Source organism: Pollicipes pollicipes, unplaced genomic scaffold, assembly GCF_011947565.3.
Source record: "Pollicipes pollicipes isolate AB1234 unplaced genomic scaffold, Ppol_2.1 Scaffold_4002;HRSCAF=4701_pilon_pilon_pilon, whole genome shotgun sequence".
Classification (NCBI taxonomy): Eukaryota; Metazoa; Arthropoda; class Thecostraca; order Pollicipedomorpha; family Pollicipedidae; genus Pollicipes; species Pollicipes pollicipes.
Window position 1 is genome coordinate 12,713,832 of NW_023596420.1, and position 21,548 is coordinate 12,735,379.

The following is a 21,548-nucleotide window of genomic DNA, read 5'->3' on the forward strand; positions in this document are numbered from 1 at the left end:
GAGTCGCACTTTTTGACAACATGGGATACGTGCATCTCCCAGGAAAGGGTACTTTGAATAGTAACTCCCAGAATATTCACGGAAGGCTTAATTTGTGTCCCGCAACGTCAAAGTGAAAACGTGAAGCTTCCTTTTGGGATTGTGGAGTGACGAGAAGGACAAAAGTGGTTTCGGTGGGATTAATATTAAGGAAATTGGGCGTGAAGTAGGACTGGATGATGTGGATGGCTAACTTCTGTCGGGGTTTCAAGCAAATGGTTGGTCTGGATGGGCCGAGTCTTGCAGTTGGGTGTTGTCAGCATAGAACACTAGACATCCGCGACAGAGGCAAGATGGCATGTCGTTCGTAAAAAAGCTGAAGAAGGTAGGGCCGACCGAGGGTCCCTGAGGAACGTTGCGAGTCAGCGGAAGAGAGAGAGAGAGAGACAACTGGCTGCTGCCGACCAGCAAGGTCGCTCTCAAACTACCCTGGATCAGTGTCATACCATTGCAGTTTTGTCGGAGGGATGCTTTGGTCGTCACTATCAAAGGCACGGCTGAGATCAATGGAGGTGACAGCGACGATGTGACCCACGTCCATCCGACGCACCACCCACTCAACGGCGTTTGCAACGGCGTTCTCTGTTGAGTGACAAAGTATATAGTCGTACTGTGATGAAGCTTAAAGGTCATGGGTAACGACGTGGGACGACACCGCATGTAATCGACTCTCTCACATGATTTGGACATTTCAGGCAATATCGGTATGATCTGAAATTACTAGAGATGTCATGAGCACCATATTTGTGAGGGGAAATGGCAAAGGCAACTTCCAGGAATCCAGAGAGGTTGGCGGTTATCCAGAGTTGACATGATTATGACGTGCACGGCGCTGCACTGATCATGTCAAATGTCTTCAGCGTGCTGGGTGAGATTTTGGTGCTTTTACTCGATTCGCCAAAACGCCTGTGCATGTGTTAGGCGATCTTGGGTTTTCCTTAGGCTATGGGGACAGCTCCTCATGTTCTTGAGAGATGTGGGAATTCGTCCCCCCCCCCCCCCCTGTCTCTAAGTTTTCGCCGGGTCTGCTCATAGAGCTCATGTCACGGGTGTTGATTTGCATTCTTTTGGGTGGGCAGCTGCCCCCCCCCCCTCCCCAATTTTCAGTCTGCCCCCCTCAACGGTGAGTTCCTCCCCCTCTATCAACATTCTGGAGCTTAAGTACAAACAAGACTTAAAAAATGGAATCTGAAAATGAAATATATTTTTATGAAAGTTTCTTCTCATTCTTTCACAGGTAAATGGAACACAGAAATTAAAAACTGCGGCCTCACTTTCAGTTGGGCGCGGCTGACTGAGCTAATCACACTTTTAAAGCTCCATGTTCGTGCTGTGTTTACCTGAGCGTTCTATGATTTTCTGCGTGTTGTATGTTTTTCATCACGTAACGACAAACTATGTACTGTTGACCCTGGTATAGCTTTGTGCTAATTTCTGAGTGGTTTTGCATCATTCAGCGATCTCTCGAGTTCTATAAGCTGCAGCAAGCTGCAACATTTTACGACTTATTGAAATATGCAAATAAACCGGTCGAATGTTAGCACCAAACACGCGTCAACGTTATTAGTCGCCTACGTCCGGAAGAAGCTTTGAAATGTGCCGACCTTCACTTCAACGTTAATATTCGATGGAGCAGTTACGAAAACCCGACGATAAACACCAGCTGACTAAACCGATAGCGGTCATCGTTCGACAATGACCCCCAAAACAACACTGGTCGAACATGCCTGACACGAGTGCCGCGTTGCAGCCTGCACCCTGCCGTGCGGCTGTCGGCCGGGGATTTCCGTGGCAGCCTGTAATAATCGAGCACATCAGCCTACGCTGTTTACTCTCGCGGCCACGCTTCATCGACCTGTGACGGTTGCCGAAATCTGGCTTCGACGATCTACGCCAGGCACAATGATATTGATGCCCAGCGACAAAGATATTCGAGTAAGCTAGAGCAGGGAAACGTATTAGAGCGGGGCTGCAGTTTCCAATTACAAATTAACAATCACTTACTAAAATTATAATTACTCACCAATCTGATTACCAAAATACCAATTGGAGGCACCCGACTCCATGACGGGGAGAGAAAAATAGGTCAGACCCAGAAGAACCCTGGTTTTTGTAGTATATGTAGTGCTAGAATTTCTTCGCTCGGCCCCCCCCCCCCACACCCCAGTCCAGTTTTGCGAAACTACACCCCTGGTGAAGGTTTAACTGCCGTGACACGTGGCGGATTCGCCACCACATTACTGCGGCGTCAGGTCTGGGAATCAGGGCCCATTGCCCAAGCAGGATAAAGTTGTGGCCCGCGCTTTACATCGGCCTGGCCGTTGAGTCAAAGGCCAGCACAAAAGAGAACGCCTGCCCTTTTTACATTTAGGGTGTGAAGCAAACTAAATCAGACTCTCTTATTAGGCGTCCGATTTATCCCAAATCAGAATTCAGAATCCCAAATGAGCCGGCCGCGCTCGCGATCTTAGGAGCACGAGCACCGATAGGCGGGCTGCAGTTTCCATCCACTGCTGCAGCTGCTACTGGGCGGCGGGAGCTGGAGCACGAAAACAGCCGTCGTAAAATAACGCTTCTGAAAGTCTTTGGAAATGCTAGGAATGCTAATCCGGCCCTTTTATAAGTAAGAGGGGTTCATCGGTGAAACGTATTCCCGAACGGCCTACCTTCTGAACATACGAAATGGCACCCCAATACGCTTCAAAGGTCCATTTTTAGACACCTTATTGCTTTCGTCCGCTGTCGAAGGCCGCTTAGAATTAGTCGCGGAGCCGACGCCGCGCGGCCTACGGAGACTGAAACGCTGGGCGTCGAGGCTTTGTTTAAGACTTGGAACGCGTATGATCAAAACTATGATGCGTAATTTTTCACTACTTGCTTCTGAACCAAACCGAACCTATTCAGACGAACATGGGTCGACCATGTCAATACAAATTTATGACCCGACGTCGATCTGAAATTCATGACGCCACGTCGATCTGCTGTCTGCTTTGACTACCATCTGTGTTCACAATGTATGTACAACCCAGAAAAATTCCGGCACAGCCCGTGAATGCTATCGGTCTGGAAAGAGTTCAATGAACCATTGTAAAGTAAATGGCGCCAGCGGCTTATTCCTTGCTGTCATTTGACGCCTGGTGCCTTCAGTTTATTGACTTTGCAGTGCAGAGTTGTATTTTTCGGTGTGATCTGGCTTCTGTTTCAGTAAAGGAAGTCAGCTATGAAAATGAAATGAACAGGGTCGTGCCCCCAAAATCGAGTCGGCTACATCCGGTGATATGTTTTAGGTGGGACCTTCCACCAGGAGCAGTCCCTTTGCCAACCCTGTGCCCCTTCCTCGCCTTACCAAGACTCTGGCTGCGCCCCCTGTATGGGTGAGCTCACTGAGCACCGCATACATATACATAAGCATGAAAGGATGTTCACCGAAGAGCCAGCTCAGTTAGCAATGTCATTACAATCAGCCTGCGTTGCGCATGGGATTCACGTGGACGTCTCAGTTTCCACGCTTTTGAACTGAAGCGAGTGAGAGCCGCTTTCCCTTTCAGAACTGATTGAAAGTTCCCCAGAAGTACTGCAGGCTCGCAATATGTGTTCATTGAAACGATCGGGGAAGAGGCGTTCTCAACAGGAGGACATCTGCGCACTTGTCACGAGGCGCCCTAAGGTGAGCCGTCGTCACCCACACTGCCCGCGGCACACCCCGGTGTCCGGTACTCGTCCAGGCAAGCGCGGTGCCTTCACGTTCCGGCCCTGCCAGTGCGGTACCGGTTTGTTCTGGTCCTTACCGGCCATGCATCCAGTTGGCAACTGATGCTTGACCAGGGTGCGCAAGAATGGCTTAACAGCACACGTGGGACAGGTAACTGGTACACTCACATAAGTCATGGTATGTGGAGAAGAGAGGCATTGGCGGATCCAGTGTCATTGGCGGTGTGTTACGCAGTTTACTAACCCCAGTCTCCGAACACTAGCGGTGCTGCCCCTTTCTGCTCTCGACTTATTACTTCACGAAGATCATTTTCAGCAAGGCGTTCAAGTGAGTTAGACCAGTAGAAAACCGAATCAACTTGGGTTCCGTTTTATGATAACCATGCACAAAAAGCGATATCTGGAAAAGCCCTTTCTATTGTGCTCGCTTAATGGCTGGTTGAATGGCTCGTCCTGGGCATATCCGTGGAGTTGGCGATTTATTCAGAGATTTATTCAGCAATGAGTTCAAATTTCTCTCATGACACCTCAGATGGTTAGCTATGGCGCGGAAACGTCGAAAATGACGTTTATTTTGCAATATTATGTGACTTTCAAGTTTAAATGCAATGTCAAAGCACAAGGAATTCATGTCAACAAAAATTACCGGCAGATTTGAAGTTTTTAAGCATCAGAATGTTCGTCAGACCAGGAATGAGAGTATTCAAAGATGACTAGCACCCAAGGTCAACTCTCAAGGTCAAATTTATGCTCAAATCACGGAGCACTCCAAATCGCCAAAAAATTATCTGCCGTTTTCGGATTTTTAGGCATCAGAAAAATGGCAATCGCATGCGCTAGCGTCCGTCAAAAAATCACGACCTTTCAAGATCACCTTCAAGGTCGAATTCAACCTCAAATAACGAGAAGCTCCATGTTCTTTAAAAAATTACCGGCAGATTTAGGATTTTTAAAGAAAGTGAAACTACTTGCGCATGAACTAGCCTGTGTCAGGTAGTCCTGACCGCTGAAGGTCAACTTTCAAGATCAAATTTAGACTTAAAGGTCGGAAAACTCCACACCACCAAAGAACTTTAACCCGATTTCAACTGTTCAAGCGTCGGAATATTTACCAGCCCAAAACCTATCGTCCGTCAAAAAGTCCTGAGAACTCAAAATCACCTTTTAAGGCCGAATTCACTCTTAAAGAACGGGATGTTCCAAGTCACAAAAAGTGGCGACCAATTTCGGATTTCTAAGCATCAAAACCAATCCGGCATATGAACTAGCTCAGACCATAGTCTAGTGATTATTCTGGCACTTAAAAGTCCGAAATCGGTCGGCAATTTGATTGCCATATGAAACTCACCGTTACTGAAACCTTAATTTCAGCTCGCAAAGTTGACATTGAGTTTTCGGGAGCTTTTTAATCATGCTGGTTTCTTTTGTGGTGCACATTCTGATCCTGGGAAATTTGAATTTGGCCCGTATCTTTTGTGATACTATGTTCCGTCTAATGGGAGCCTGCATTTCACGTTGAAGGTTACCCTGAGATACTTATCCTACTTACTTCTGATAAGTAAAAATCTGAAATCTGCCAGTTATGTTTGTGATGTGGTGTTCTACGTCATTTAAACTTGAGTTTTACCCTACAGGGTGACCTTGAGAGGTCAGGACTTTTTAGCGGACGCTAGTTTATGCACTGGTGATTGTTCTGATGCCTAAAAGTTTGAGAACAGGCGGAAACTATTCTGTGATATGGAGTTTCCCGTCCTTCAAGCCTGAATTTAACCTTGAAATGTGACCTTGAATTTCTGGACTTTTTGTCATAGTTTGACATAGTTCCTGCTCTACTGAATACTCCTATTTTTCTAAGCATCAAAACCAATCCGGCATATGAATCCAGCTTGAAAATTTGAAATCTGCCGGTAGCTTTCAGCGATAAGGAGTTTTTCAACCGTTGAGGCTGGCGTTGTCCTTTAAAAATGGTCATCAGTTTCCAGGAGCTTCTGACGAAATCTAGTTCCCTCTGTGCCGAACATTCTGATTCTATGGACGAGTTACGTTCACATCAGTGCATGTTTATCTAAGCCTCGCACTCAATCCTTCGTGGACTAGAATACATCAACGTGGAGTGTTGAAAGCCTTTTTACCGATCAGTACAAACAGGTGTCTATGTCAGGTACACGAGTTAAGAAAAGTTGAAAGCGTGTTCATAAAATTCTGCTCCAGTAGCTCATTTGCAATCACCATGGTAAATGAGAATCGTTTGGTAGCAGTAGATTACGTTTGGAGGTGAAGTGCTTGGTAACAGTAAAGCCAAGCTGTGATGGACTGACATTCGGAAGCTCGCACCCCCTTCGGTTACAGGCATTTTCGTTTCGAGTGACGGTTTTACTGGGTCCGACGTACCGCGGCACACCAATGCGGGGTCTGGCACGAGAAAAGGAGGGGAAAGATTAACACCCAGTTTCTCGTTCTTGCTCAGACTGTTCCTTGGAAGGCGCGCGCAGTATTCGTCATCGGGACATGCCACTCTCATCTTACTCACCTTGTGGTGGTTTTTGCTGTGCCCTTTTGATTTAATTGGTGTTTGTTTATGCACACATACATACATATGTTAAACCATATATATATATATATATATATATATATATATATATATATATATATATATATATGTATATATATATATGTGTATATATATGTGTATATATATATATATATATATATATATATATATATGTATGTATATGCGAGCGCGAGCGCTGGCGCGAGCGCGTCGATATAACGAGTGAAAGCCCCGCAGATTTAAATTGTTACTGCGTTCTCCTTGTGAGCGACGTGCTAGGTACTGATCAATTGTGGGGTTAAAAAGCTTGCATAAGGGGACTCCCGTCGGTGGGGACACTGCATGAGTGTTGCACAGCGTTGAAAGGGCGGTGCGAGTGACGAGGACTGACAGTGGGGCGTCACATGGTCGGCGTGAGGCCGTTATTCGACGTTCGGACCGTTCAAAGTGGTGTTATCGGCCTCTGGTAGCTCAGTTGGTAGAGCGGTGGACTGTAGTGGAAAAGTGGAGGCATCCATAGGTCGCTGGTTTAAATCTGGCCCGGAGGACGTTTTGGCCACCCTGCACGATCGCATGGCCTCCGTGGAGACGTTAATGTTGTGCATATGTATATTGGTACACAGGTATATTTACGTATATATGCATATGTTCACATATATGCGTATGTATATATAAGAACGTAAGTATATATATATATATATATATATATATATATATATATATATATGCGCGCTCCATGCGTGTATGCATGTAAACACTTACACGCATGCATGCGTACGACATTAACGTCTCCACGGAGGCTATGCGATCGTGCAGGGTGGCCAAAATGTCCTCCGGGCCGGATTTGAACCAATAACCTGTGGAGGCTTGCACCTTTCCACCACAGTCCACCGCTCTACCAACTAAGCTCTGGGTTGCTAATGCCGAGAGATGACAAAAATACAACAGGGGTTTCACCCTTAACGGCAAGTGGCCATCCCACCCAGTGACTTTTGTTGCCTCCTGTCCCACCCATCCTTATCCTCCTCCAGTGGATTCCTTGACTGACTCTTATTGATTGGAATAAGGTAATATATTCGGTTACTGACCTGGTGATTTCGTTAATGACATGGGAGCAATGAATGAAAGCATACTTTACTTTACTGCTTTCGGAGTGTGTCATTTTTCTGCTGTGCTCAGAAGCCCAGTCTTGTCACAAAAATGTCACACAATGTATGTCACAGTTCTTGCGGGGCCTTTACAACGCAAGGTGAAAGATGAAAACGTTTTTTTTTGGGGGGGGGGGGCGTGCGCAGGCTTCACTAAACTGTAGAATTTTTTTCGTCATAAGCAGGACCAGTTCTAAGAAAACTTGACTCGGTGGCGCATACCGATCGGAATCGGGTGCTTATGTTCGGTTGCCTCCATGGAAGCAATAAAACTGTACCAGCTTCAATTTGCTGCCATAGGCGTGCGGGCCTTTTCTGCTATTTCAAAAGTCCAGTCTTGACCGCATTCTTTTAGGAACTGGTCACGATAAGAGCCTGTAACAAACCTGAAATGTATCTCACAGTCCTGCATGGCAATTGTCAAACAAGGTCGAAGATCAAAACGCAATATGTTAGGTAAGGAATGCATGTGCTTTATTAGACTGTTAACTTCTATCGACATAAGCGGTGCCTCTTCTAATAAAACTGAATTAAGAGGTAAATATGGAACCGCCAAAATAGTTTGGGTGAGTTAGGTTATCAATTCACACAAATAGTTCAATAACGATCTTATATATACTGATAGTTGATTTAATACTCAATGTCACATTATTGTATCATAATTCTTCAGTTGATAAATCAATCAATTTCTAACTGGCAATGGGCAATACAGGTGGTGATTGTACGCATATAATTAAGTAGCTTTTTATCGCAACATAATGTATGATGATCAATCAGCAGCCTGATTCCTTTAACTGGCTGATGTGTTGCGTTCCTTGGTGTTTCGACAATGTTTACATTACATCATTATGTAACATGGAGTTGTTAATTATGTTATGAGCATGTTATGGACACTGAAGCCGTACAACTCGACTGGTTGCCGGCGAGCGCGACCGTACCTCCGCGCTTCCTGCGACTCTACCTATCCCTGTGGAGAATCCGGCCGAGGTGGTGGTAGCGCCGCACCGTTGCTGGACACGAACAAGTCATCTTTGCGCACACCGCACTAATCCAATTCATGCTCACCACAGCACAATGACTCAGAATTCGTACTGGCGCTCGCCACTTCCTCGCGATCGTTCCACGATAGCGATGGGTGCTCAGCAGGGTCCGCGACCAACGGGCTTGATGGCACGGCAGGCGGATCTGAACCGCCTCCCGTGGACTCATGATTCGACACAATGTCCGTCATCGGCAGCGTGCCTGTGTCTTCCCCAAGCTCCTCACCCGCGCCGAGCATTCGGCTCCCGTCTAAGCCTGTCTGCGGGTTCCGGCGCCCCAGGTACCGCACGTGTCAGGGCGTGCCGTCGACCTCAACCACCTGGTCCGACACGACCCGCGTAACTACGCCCTGGCGCGACACATTGGTACACCGCGTGACGGGCCCCCGGCGCCGCATCCACACCGCATCGCCGACGCGAAACGGCGATGAGACGGGTTCCTGCATGAGCGGCGGTGCGGGCTCGGCAGCGCGCTGGCCGGTCGGCAGGTCGGCACCGGCTGTGCAGAATACCCGCGCCAACGGCGCGATCCGAGGGTTAGAACCGTCCCGCGCAGTCGCACTGTACCGATGGACCGCTTCACTGACGGGGCACCGTTGGCAAGCGACCATCACATTTGTAGTTCGGTGGTGGCGCTCCACAACACCGTTGCCGCCGGCCTCGTGGGCCACGCGAAACCGCAGCCGAACCCGCCACTTCGCGGCGAATGCAGCCATTCGCCGGCTCCGGAATTCAGTGGCATGGTCCAGCAGAAGCTCAGCCGGCGCGCCGCGTTCTACGAACACTCCATGCAGATGATCCGTCACTTCTGCCGCGTCAGACCGTCGCAGTGCAAACCAAATGCTGTACCGGGACGGCCCGCAGTCTACGATCGTGAGGTAGAGGCGGCCTTGGCAATGGGTCACGTCGATCGCGAGTCGGGTCCATGTTGTCGGGACGCCGAGTGAGCCGGACCGCCAGCGAGTCGGCGCCGGGTCAATCGAACGGCACACATCGCACTGGCTGACGACGGCTCGCACGTCCGCCCGTGCGACGTGTCCGCCGAGGTCACGTCTGGCGTACCACAGGGACCGGCGGATCTCCTGGTGCCCCGTCCGTTCATGTATGCTTTTAATCCGGGCACGAATTTCGCTTGCCGTGGGCTCGTGAGCAGCTGCTTGGTCCGCTGGGAGCGCCACGACTTCTTCCGGCCCGATAGTCGCGGAGACCGAAGTCGCATCTCGCGGGGGTGCCGTGAAACATTTTGGCGCGGCTGCTGCTGCGGCTGAAGTCGCATCTCGAGGCTCTGCTCGCAGCCAGGTCTGGGGAACTCGGGTGAGCGCGTCGGCAGGATTGCCTTGTGACCGCACCAGATGGATTGTCACCGAGAGCTGGAACTCGTTGACCAACTATCGCATGAGGCCAATCCTGCTGATCAGCACCTCCCCTTGCGCCTTTGTTCTGAGACGAGAGCGTCCGCTCAAGGCGTCACTCAACCACTTGAACACTGTGACCGAGTCCGTGCGTAAGCTGAAGCGCCTAACGCCCCATGCCAGAGCCATGTTCACGCCACTCATCGCCACATCCAACTCGGCCGTGTTGGTGCGGTCCGCCGCTTTGGACTCTGGCCGGAGCCACAACGCTGCCCTCCGTACCCTCCAGGACTATCCCTTCGCGATGGCGCTCTCGTCAGTCCACACCACGAGCTCCCGGCCGACCATTCGCAACCATCCCGCCATGGGGAGGTGCGCCACCAACTGCCCGCCCCAGGCAAACACGGCACGCCGGGCGAGCTCGGTCAGCGGTGGAGGCACCTCATTGTCTCGACGTCACCGCAGCTCATCATCCCGAGCCTAGACTCGAAGGCCGAGCATTCGCGCTCCGGCCGCGACGCGCTCCGGCGGCTTGCAGGCCAGCCCGTACATCACAAAGTGCTCCACCACCCTGTCGGCGCTGACCACGTCTTCGTCGACGAGCAAGTCGTCGACATAGGCGAGCACTCCCCGGCTGATCGCCTCATTCTCACGCAGCACCACCTGAACAACGGCCTTCATAATCAACGGCGCTACAATGAGGCCGAATCCGAGCCGCGAGCCGCGAGGCCGAATCCGAGCGACCCCTTGACCTGCACCGTCTGATACGGCCACAGCCGGCGCTCCAAACGCAGCTGCAAGTACGGTTTTCAGAGGTCGACCACGGCCAACCGGGCACCATGCTGGCGCCAGCGGCGCAACTGCTCGGCGCACACGTCGGCATCCGCCGTGTGCGCGGTCACATGCCGGCTGAGTTCGCGGTAGTCCAACACCGGCCTGACCTTCCCCTTGTGCGGCTGTTGAACTGCCATCAAGGGAATCAGACCCCGATCGGGCCCGTCCTCTAGCTCGTCATAGGGCCGGAGCCATCCGTTCGTCACCCACTCAGCCAACTCGCGCTCGTTGGCCTCTCGTGCTTCAGCCGGCACAGCGTACTCACTCACGATGTTCCGCAGACGTTCGGAACCACGTCCGTGCGCCCACTTCCGCGCCACACTGCAGTGAGCGCCGTCTAACCGGGCCGTGAAATCCGCCGCTTTCCAACGCCAGTGAGCTTCGCGCACCGCTGCCCGGCGCCGCGTGCCGGTTCGTCACTTGCCGACTCCGGCGCCTCCTGCGTTGCCGCACCCAGCTGTACGTCAGTCGGGGACCGAACACTGATGTCTCCTAACGCGGTGATGCCGTAAATGCCGACCAGCACGTCCAGCCCCAATGGACGATCAGGGACCACCAGCGCCGCGAGCATTACTCGCTTGCCTCCGTAGTCGAACACCACCTGGGCGGTGCCCCCGCACCGCAACGCTCCATCATTTACCGTTCGCATCCTGAACGCCCTCGGGCGCCACGTGCGGCAGCAGCTCACGTGAACCAGGGTGTCCGTACATCCCGTGTCGTGCAGAGCACGCCGGGGGCTCTGGTCCACCAGCAGTGTCACGACTGGTAGAGCGCGCGTTACTGCTTGGGGGACTGTGCTGGCGCTAACGCAGCCCCCGCCCGTTTGGGCACGCCGCTGCCAGGTGACCCACCTGTCCGCAGGTCCAGCACTTCTGGACGGGTCGCCTTGCCGGTCGCGCCTGTCGGGTTCCTCGTTCCTCGTGCGCTCCAGCCGCTGCCGCTGCCGCACCTGCACGTTCGTCGCTCAGCACTCCGGGCTCGCACCAGGATGCTCGCCAGACTCAAAGCTTCCGCCCGGGAGCCAGCGCGGACAGTCCTCCGCACCTCGTCGGGCAGACCGGCGCCAAAAGCGCACGTGAGCACGTTTTCCGGAACCCCACCGCACAGAGCTGCGAGACGCCGAGGTCCTCCAGGAACACGTCAGGCGACTCACCAGGCAGCAGCCGTCGGCTGGTATATGCGTCATACTCGGCAAACCGATCCATCGCAAAGGCGTCATAGAGAGCGTCACGCACGGCGTTCACTCGATGCGCGCGCCTCCTCCGGCATCTGCAGCCACGTGGCAAACGCGCCACCCGTTAGTCGCGCCGGCAGAATGCTGGGCAAGTCTGATCCACGATGACGGCAGAGCACGGCCGCCCTCGTGAACCACTCTACGACGTCGGCCGAGCCATCGTACTCGGGGCTGAGTCGCGCGTCGAATGGGCCTCCACCAGTCACTGCGGCCCCTCTGTCCACTCCGGCCGTAGTAGTCGACATCGCTGGCGCTGGGACACTCGCAGCAGCCGTTGTCAAAGCGTCGGTACTGGCCGAGGCGGTTTCGGGCATGATGGCCGAAATAGCTTGTAAGAGAGGGTAGCGTGTATTCACCTGGACTCGTCCAAAAACCGACCGGCACCTGCGAACGTCGGGTCCCTGCCGCCGCCTCGGCGGCCGACCTTTGACCCCCGGCGAATCGAGAAACCCGCGGTCACGTAGCGTCTCCCGGCGCCCAGTCAGATGCAGAGCTCGGAAGACAGCGAGGGCAAGGGCACACGCCCCGCACAATCACACCACGGAGTCATTTAATGCCGTCACAACCAGTTTCAATGAGTTGATCGCAGAAGTGGCAGCAATTGTTTTGATTAGCAAGCGATCGCTTCGCCATCAAGATACGCTAGGATTGTTGGTAGCTCTGTGTGATGCACCATCACTTGTGATTGGACTCGCCGACTGCCGAGCTTTTCCTTTTATGCTCTGCCACATGTCATGCCTCAAGTGATGATCTCAGTTATCTAAAGTTCAGTATGTTGGTTAGCAATTTTTTTTCGACAGGCATGCATGGTTTGCCAATGGATGCAGAACAGGCAAATTAGATAGTTAACTCACAATAAACCGTCGAAGGGCGGAGCAACAGCGGAAACAAACAGCATCGGAACTCGTAGCATGCTGGCCGACGAGCTGTAGCGGTGCGCAACGTTAGCGTTCGTCTATAGGCGATGACTTGATCGCCACGCCAACGCCTGGGAGAAGGTTGGTGACTGCCCCCTGGCTGTCCATCGCCCGCACCCTCCCGCAGACCTGAGAGGGGTACGAGCACCACTGCCATCGCGCGCCGAGGTCAGGTTTGGCCGGCGCGGGCCCTCCTCCAGCCGGAGCTTAACCGAGCCGCTGGGTCTCTCCCGGGCGGCTGGAAGGGTGGGTGTCAGCGGCGTGGTAGCCTGTGACGCGCGTTTGACAGCGGCGAGCCGGCTGAACGGAGGCGCGGTGCCGGTGGGAGCGTGTCGACGCAGCGAGGCGACACCCCGCGCTGGTGTAAATCGCGACTCCCGTTATGTGCCACAGAAGCCGTCACGCTTTAAAAAAATATAATTGTTAAGCGGCTCGCGTCAATGAAGAGGGTGTATGTAGATCATAAGTGTTGCACTGCCTTTAAATGGTGCGGATAACGACGAATGACAGTGTGGCGAATGGTGTCTCGTGACAGGCGTGACACGCTGAGACCGTCATTCGATGTTCGAACGTTTCGAAGTGGTGCTGTCAGCCTCTGGTAGCTCAGTTGGTAGAGCGGTGGACTGTAGTGGACAGGCGCAGGCATCCATAGGTCGCTGGTTCAAATCCGGCCCGGAGGACACTTTATCCGGCCTGGCACGGGTCGCCGAGTCTTCTTTAACAACACGATGTATCACTTGGTAACGTAAAAGGTAATATACGAAAAGAGGCGTCGCCCATGAGGGCAAGCGGCCATCCCCCCAACGGGTGCCGCGTTGCCCCCCCCCCCCCCCCGAAGCTTTGACCTCCTTAATGAGTAGGCTGTTACCATGTTCCGTGATCATTTAATTCACAAATAATTCTAATAAGCGTCTTATTCATTGATTAGACGCAATTGCTTCGTGCTTATGAGTCCAATAGTAAAGCATTATGACAAAGCGACCACGTTCGCACATTATCAATCATCCCGTTGTGCTACAGCTTCTTCAAAAAAAGATTATCATTAAACATCGAAACAAGTTATGCAGTGGCAAGCAAGCAATGCTACCCAGCGGCAAGCAAGTCATGTTGCATAACGGGACATTACGTCACGTTACGCAACTCAATGCTACGGCAAGCGTGCAATGTTGCACAACGGGAGCGCCTATATCGCTCAGTCTGGTGTGGAGCTCCTTGTGGGTGTGAGGTGCGTTGGTTGTCGACGGCATGCGGCTCCAGGACGAGGTTGCGCGATACGAGAAGGCTCTGCGTGCCATGGACAGGCGAAGAGCTGACAAATCAAGGGCGCTCTCCGCTGCCGCCCCATCAGCACGCTGGCGTACAGCGTTATGTAGGGTGAACAGGGAACGGATCGACCAGGAGCCCGCGAACCATTAAGGGCCCTGAACAGCGTTAGGTAGGGTGAACAGGGAGCGGATCGGCCAGGAGCCCGCAAAGGATTAAGGGCCCCGAACATCGTTATGTAGGGTGAACAGGCAGCGGATCGGCCAGGAGCCCGTGAACCATTAAGGGCCTGAACAGAGCGAGGTTGTCACGATGGGCGATAAGGTCACTAACACCGCGCCAGCCAAACGCTTGAGAAGTCATCGACAGGGAATCTTGCCGACTAGCATTGGTAACGACCCTGGCCTCAAATGTGGTCGCCCCTTGCATTCTGTTTACGTGGAACGCAGCGAGCAGCGAGCCGGCCGCCCGGAGGCGCGGGGACGGTGGGAGCGTGTCGACGCAGCGAGTCAACATCCCGCGCTGGTGTAGATCGTGACCCCAAGCTGCGTCTTTGAGCGAAGTTTGTGGCATAGCTTGTCGTAAAGAGACTCCAGTTAGAGGGGCGGGGGGGGGGGGGCGGTGCATCGGAACAGAGCTGCACCGGCTTTAAAGGGCGGTGCGGGTGGTGAAGACTGACAGTGGGGCGCCTCGTGACGGACGTGACGTGGCGAGACCGGGCCGGTTCGTCATTCGACGTTCGGACCGTTTGGCGCAGTACTGACAGCCTCTGGTAGCTCAGTTGGTAGAGCGGTGGACTGTAGAGGTAACACGCAGGCATCCGTAGGTCGCTGGTTCAAATCCGGCCCGGAGGACTTTTAGATGGCCTTGTATCAGCCCGCCGGGCTTACTGAGCTTCCATTAATACGCTTATAGATGGCTTGGTCATACAAAAATGTAGCATGCATAGAGGGATGTCACCCATGAGGGTAAGCGGCCATCGCTCCCTGGGCTTACCAGATGATGGCCTTCCCCCTCCCCCACACACATAGACTTCTCTGGAGGGCATTGACTCATGTCTTCCTTGCATCAAATCCTAACGATGCACCTGGATAAACATATTCAAATCGCTACGGAAGATTTTCTTGACGGTTGCCCACTGCTCAGAATCAGAATTTCTGCCCGGTTGCTTTCATAGCATAATAGCAATTTAACTATGCACACTTCCCTCGCCATCATAGGCGTGTGGGCTTTTTGCCGTCTTCCGAAGTCCGTTATTCATATTACAGTTCTAGGAAATCGGTCAGAAGTACCTCAAGAGAGCACAAAATAGCTTTCACGGTCGTGAAGGACCAGTGTAAAGTCAAAATAAAGGACCCAAAGACAATAGTACAGAAAAGGAATGCATGGGCTTTATTAAACTGTAAAATGTCATTGCTTTCCATGTCAATGAACAGTGGACTAAGAGATGCATACAAAATTTCCAAAATAAAATCATCGAGTTAGTTTTCTCTTTTACCCAAGCAACTAAAAAGTCTTAATGCCCTCAAATGTGTGACTTTTCCATTCAGTGGTGTTAGCTGATATTAGCGTCACAGCAGCAGGTGCGGTGAAGCGGCCAAAGGGCACCGTGGCACCGGTCGGAGCCCATCGGCGCAGGGAGGCAACGGCCCCCTCCCCCGCGCTACTGCAAATCTCGACTCCGCCCTGTGCTCTTGACGGACACGATAGATAATTAATAATAAATGATAATTTGGCATCCTTAAAAATATCATCAGTAACGTGACTCACATCGGGGGTGGGGTACGGACGCGTCAGAAGCCTGTTGCACGGCCTTTAAAAGGCGGTACAGATGACGACTGATAGTCGGAGGCCTCGTGACGAACGTGACGCGCTGAGGCCAGGCTGGTCCGGCGTCCGACGTTCGGACCGTTCGAGACAGTGCCGTCGGCCTCTGGTAGCTCAGTTGGTAGAGCGGTGGACTGTAGAGGAAAGGCACAGGCATCCATCCTCTGGTAGCTCAGTTGGTAGAGCGGTGGACTGTAGAGGAAAGGCACAGGCATCCATAGGTCGCTGGTTCAAATCCGGCCCGGAGGACGTTTTAGCCGGCCTTGAACGGCTCACCAAGCTTCCATGAGCACACCGATTGTTATATGCTTCGGTAATAGAAAAATGTAAAGTACATATAGGGACGCCACCCATGAGGCCATGTGATCATCCCATGTAAGGGATTTGTGTAACCCCCCCCCCCCCCCCCGCCCCCTCCTGATGCCAGCGACGATGCAATATGATTGCCCTCGTTGAGTCAATAGCTTCACCATCTCCTGAGCACAGTCGTGCCCCCCGCGGCCCTTGCTTATCTACGTAGAGAGAGAGAGAGAGAGAGAGAGAGAGAGAGAGAGAGAGGAGAGAGAGAGAGAGAGAGAGAGAGAGAGAGAGAGAGAGAGAGAGAGAGAGAGAGAGAGAGAGAGAGAGAGAGAGAGAGAGATATATATATATATATATATATATATATATATATATGTGTGTGTGTGTGTGTGTTTTTATATGTTAATTTATATGCTTTGTATGATATATGTACACACACACGCGTGCGTTGCTTGCGTGTGTGCGTGTGTGCGTGCGTGCGTGCGTGCGTGCGTGTGTGCGCGCGCGCGCATGTGTGTGTGTGTGTGTGTGGTGTGTGTGTGTGTGTGTGTGTGTGTGTGTGTGTGTGTGTGTGTGTGTGTGTGTGTGTGTGTGTGTGTGTGTGTGTGTGTGTGTGAGGGGGTGGTTTCCGTTCCCACTGAGTTATTATTACATATTAACATGTCCTTACTACGCATTCGCCCATCATGCCCAGTGGCAATTATGTTGTAACGTAGCGTTGACTTGATGCTACAATCTTGATCCCCGTCCTTTGAGCAGCTTTTTCACCTCTGTCCTATAATGATGGCCAAAGATGGGCCCACACGGATCTCGAGGGCTAAGTAAGCTAGAGTCGCGGTGAAACTGAAGATATGACGCCCCGTCCAATTCTGTGAGAGTACTTTGATACATTGTGTGATGAATATGATCTTTGACTGGTCAAGTCAGGTCATTGTGGTCAAAGCAACAATTATAGACCCGTCTTGCTATCTCAAGAACTAAGCATACCACAACATTGCTGAAAACGGCGTTGAACACTTCCTGAAACACTATCACATAGGCTGTAGGAGCGCGGGTGCCAACACCGTGAAGATGTGGGGGACACGTCCCCCGCAATATTTAGAAAGTGATATACTATCCCCCACAGCCTTCAAGAGGGACTCGAAATCGTCAAACGTATGCTTGTGCACTCGTTCTGGTGCAAAGAGTGAAATTTCAACATAATTAACGTAACTCTAAATGCATTTCCACCATCATTGCAATGCCATGGAAAAATCGAACAGAACACACTGCGCTAAATAGCGTGAATGGGAAGCTGCTCGCGCTGCACGCGCCGCAGTTTTGCTGGTGACTTCTGCTGCTCAACGCCATTCCAACCCTTTGGCAGTTGTTCCACCGGGGCAGGACAATGTGTGTCTTTGCCAGGTACCATGGCCGTCACAATACCGCACTACCCTCCTCTTAATGCTGATCCCGTAGCTACCAATACCATCGGTGATAGTTTTAACTGCCGCTAGGTGGCGTTGACATCGCGCTTTAATCTTACTCCTCGTCCTACGAGCGGCTCTTGTGTCTTTGCCAGGTGAGGGTCTGAGAGAGGCCCACTTAGAAACTCTTTAGTTATTCTAGGGTTCCTCGCCTCAAACCGATTGGATTTTGGAGTTCCCAATTATGGAGGAAATGTGTTTTTTTTGGAATACACAGGCCATTACCTTTTTTAGCGCAACCTTTCTGAAATTATCATCCAAGCTGTCAGTGGCGAATGTATTCTAGAGAAGATAGATCCCCTTTTGCACTAAAATGAACCCCAATTGTGTCAAAAACTACACCAAAATGCTTTCTGCCGAAGACTTCTAGGCCTGGAAACTGAGTAAAGATTAGAAGCAGTCTAATTTGGGCATGCATTTTCAGCGTTCGCCATCATTGGGCATCATCGCCATCACACACACACACACATATATATAATAGCAATATATGAAACGCGTACGAAATAACCCCCCGGGTGAATAAGATCACATAGTGTTACTGCTGATAACAGATACTGAACGTTTTTTCCCGACCATTAGTCTGAGTAAGAACGAGAAACTGGGTGCATATCCATCCTCTCCTTTTCTCGTGCCAGACCCTGCACTTTTGTTTGCCACAGTGTGTCGGATTCATCAGAACCATCGCCCGCAAAGCTGTGCTTACAAACCAACGAGGCGTGAACTTCTGAATATTAGTCTGGTACAGCACGAGTCTAGCACGTCGTGAATCCCCGCTTTTTACCTCCAAGCGCAAGCATAGCTAGCAAATGGAATGGTCCTTACTCACCAACGGGTATCAAAAATGAGCCAACAGAGCCGAGTGAGCGGGGACATCAACAGACTTTTCAACTCGTGTGTCTGACATAGACACATGTTTGTGAGGATTGGTAGCGCAACTTTCGTGCTCTTGTCCCTCCATGTTGACAAGTTTCAAGCCAATCAAGAATTGGGTGCAAGTCTGGGGTATATTTGCAAAGGTGTGAAAGTAGCCTGTTCATAAATGCAATGAGCGAACTGCCTTAACCCCCTCTCTGTAGGGAAGGTGTTCATGCGTTCCTCCAAGGTATTTGGAAGATACCTCTGCCACACCTGATGCAATTGCGCCTTAAATTTTGATGGCCTATTGGGCACTAATTATCCGTGTTTCGAAACCAAAACGTGCTGCTTGCTTTTCTGGTTTTGGAGCAGTGGTGGTTGTTTGTATAAGAACACTGTGCGGGGATCTACGGCTTGAGCGGGCGGGCGGGCGTGTGGCAACCAACGGTGCCGCGGAACGCGTGGCAGGCCGGCGTTGTTACGTCAGCGTAGCCACATGAAGTAACTATATGCTCACAACACGTAATAATATACACCACTGTACTCCGAATTAACAAGAATATACACCATTGTACTCCGAATTAACATGGAACATATATATTCGTTTTCGTGTTGCCAAGAAACGAGGTATCATTTTTGTGATGTAAAGCCTCTGTGGCATGACTGTCAAGCTGTCAAAGGACATGGTCATAAACTGCTTAGTTATTGGGAGCCATCTATTTTTGTTTCACGTCGGTACGTCCTTATATAGTTGTCACGCCTAGCCGATCATTACTGATTCCCAAATCGTCACCTGTTACGACAATGCTGCGGGAATGCTACAAGCGGCGTTAGTAGTTCTTGGAACGCTATGGCGTGGCCGCTGGGATGTACTGCCAGGTGTGAGCTGTGATGTGTTACTTCACGTCGAGGTCACTTCGGGCATGGTTGAGCCGCGCACTCCTGGAGTGATCTGGAAATTACTAAGCGCAAGTGTTCTCTCCTGCAGGATAGTAAAACTGGTTCGTTGCATACACCCTTGGCCTTGGTCGGGCGTTCACCGTGTGCTCTCGTTGCCAAGCCGTCTCCAGATTTTCTCCCACCGGCGCTCGGGCCGTCGATTGCCCTTCTTCACTGTGTGCAGTCTTGAAGGCGGAGATTGGTGCAGTTCAGAAACACGCCCTCAACAATCGCCTCTCCCCTCCCACGTACATGCCCACCAAGTATAACGCCATTTCAGCGAAATCACTAGCAGGCTGAATCCAGAGTGACAAAGTACAGGAAGGTGACGTCCATCAGTATTCGAACGGACTTGAGATGGACTACACATCAGCGAGATCGATTCGGAACCTTAGGTTACAGGGCGTGGAAAACACTGACTGCGGATACGCAACTGCGGTACGCAGCACTGCCGTCGACTGAAATCAGGTGGCTAGGACATGGGGTCCCATTTCGGGATGAAAATGCCAATTATGCGGATTATGCCGGCAGCATTGTGTTATCTAACGAATATATGCGTTGCAGCCGAACCTGCGCTGCTGATTGTCCGCTAATTCAGTGACAAGACATGGAAATGTGAATCGTTTTATTGTTCTCTTGGGTTTGAAGCAAAGTCGTGAAACATTTAAAGTCATGGAGCGCATCTGCAATGTGCCAGGAACGTTTGCATAACTTGTCGTCGAACTACGCCACTCTGAAACCTAATTCACTGAAAACGTCTGAAGTTGTATTGCAACTTTGTAACTGCGCTATGAAGCCAGGTCCCTTAATTTCTTCGCTAAGTGTAAGAGACCCTCACGCCACTGCCATCAATGCACGCTTTTCCAGCAGGCGCTGCATGTTTCTTGACCTGCACAATGCTTATGTCCACGCGCAAAAATGAGGATAGATTTCAGAATATGTATATGCTCACTTCCTCAACGTCTGTTATTACATTAAAGCTATGTTGCATTGCAGATATGTTTAGCAAAACAGCTGTTTTTGTCAGACAGTTTTACACAGCCTCCCATAAGGGTGCCGAGCGCGCAAAATGACCGCCGTGGTCCACGCGCCTAAAAAAAACTCCATCTTCATCACAGACTCCAACAGCTTAATTTTTATTAGCAATGGAATGTCGACGCCGTGGTTTAGCATTCGCAAGTTAAATACACATCAGGCACATAGTGAGACGGCATACTTGAGTAAACACGTGACAACGTATGGTGTGTGGCGATGCTGCTGCGTAGTGAGTGCTGTGTACGTGTGTCTGGCGGAGTGCTCGCGATCGCGTTTGCCGTGGCGCCCGTCTCGTATGAGGTGACGTAATTGTGACGTTTACGTAGTTGACGTGCGCTCGATAATTCGAATGCACGGCCGCTTCAAAACGTGATCGCGTTGACCGCACCATCAGATCGCTTGCATTGCCTCAGACCCTTCGAGGCCGGCAGAGCCGCATGGTGCTCACTACAAGAAGGATCATGCTATCAAGCATGGAATTTCGACCATCGTTGGATCGTTGGACAGCAGAATCCCAGCACAAAGAATCGTTGGAATTTAAAAACTGCCGGCCTCGCGTCGCGTCACAGCCAATCAGCAATGTCAGCGGGTCGCGGAGCCGACGTCGGCTGGAGATCGGCCGGCGGCGGGCGCCGGCTCGAAACCTTGGCCGAGGCTGTCTTTGAACCCTGGGTTGCGCGGGCCATACTTCGAGTCGGCAGTGCATGCGAAGTCCCAGGGCCCTTGTAGCTAAGGGATCGCGCGGGCGAGCGCGGCCTCTCCTGGGATGGGGTGCGGCCGGGCGGCCGTCGGGGCGATGCGTCGGGCAGGGCTCTTCTCGCGCTTTGTTAGTCTTTAGCCTTGTGCGGTGTCTTGGAACCTGGGAATAGAGAATACTATACAACACTAGCTGATTGGAAAGATCTGTCAATTACGGAGGTACAAAACAGGTGCAACGCAGCCAAACTGCTGTCCCGCGCAATGCGACCTTGGAGTTAAGTGATAACCGTGGCTATCAGGACAAACAAAAACACGTCGCCCCAGTCTGACGCCCGCCG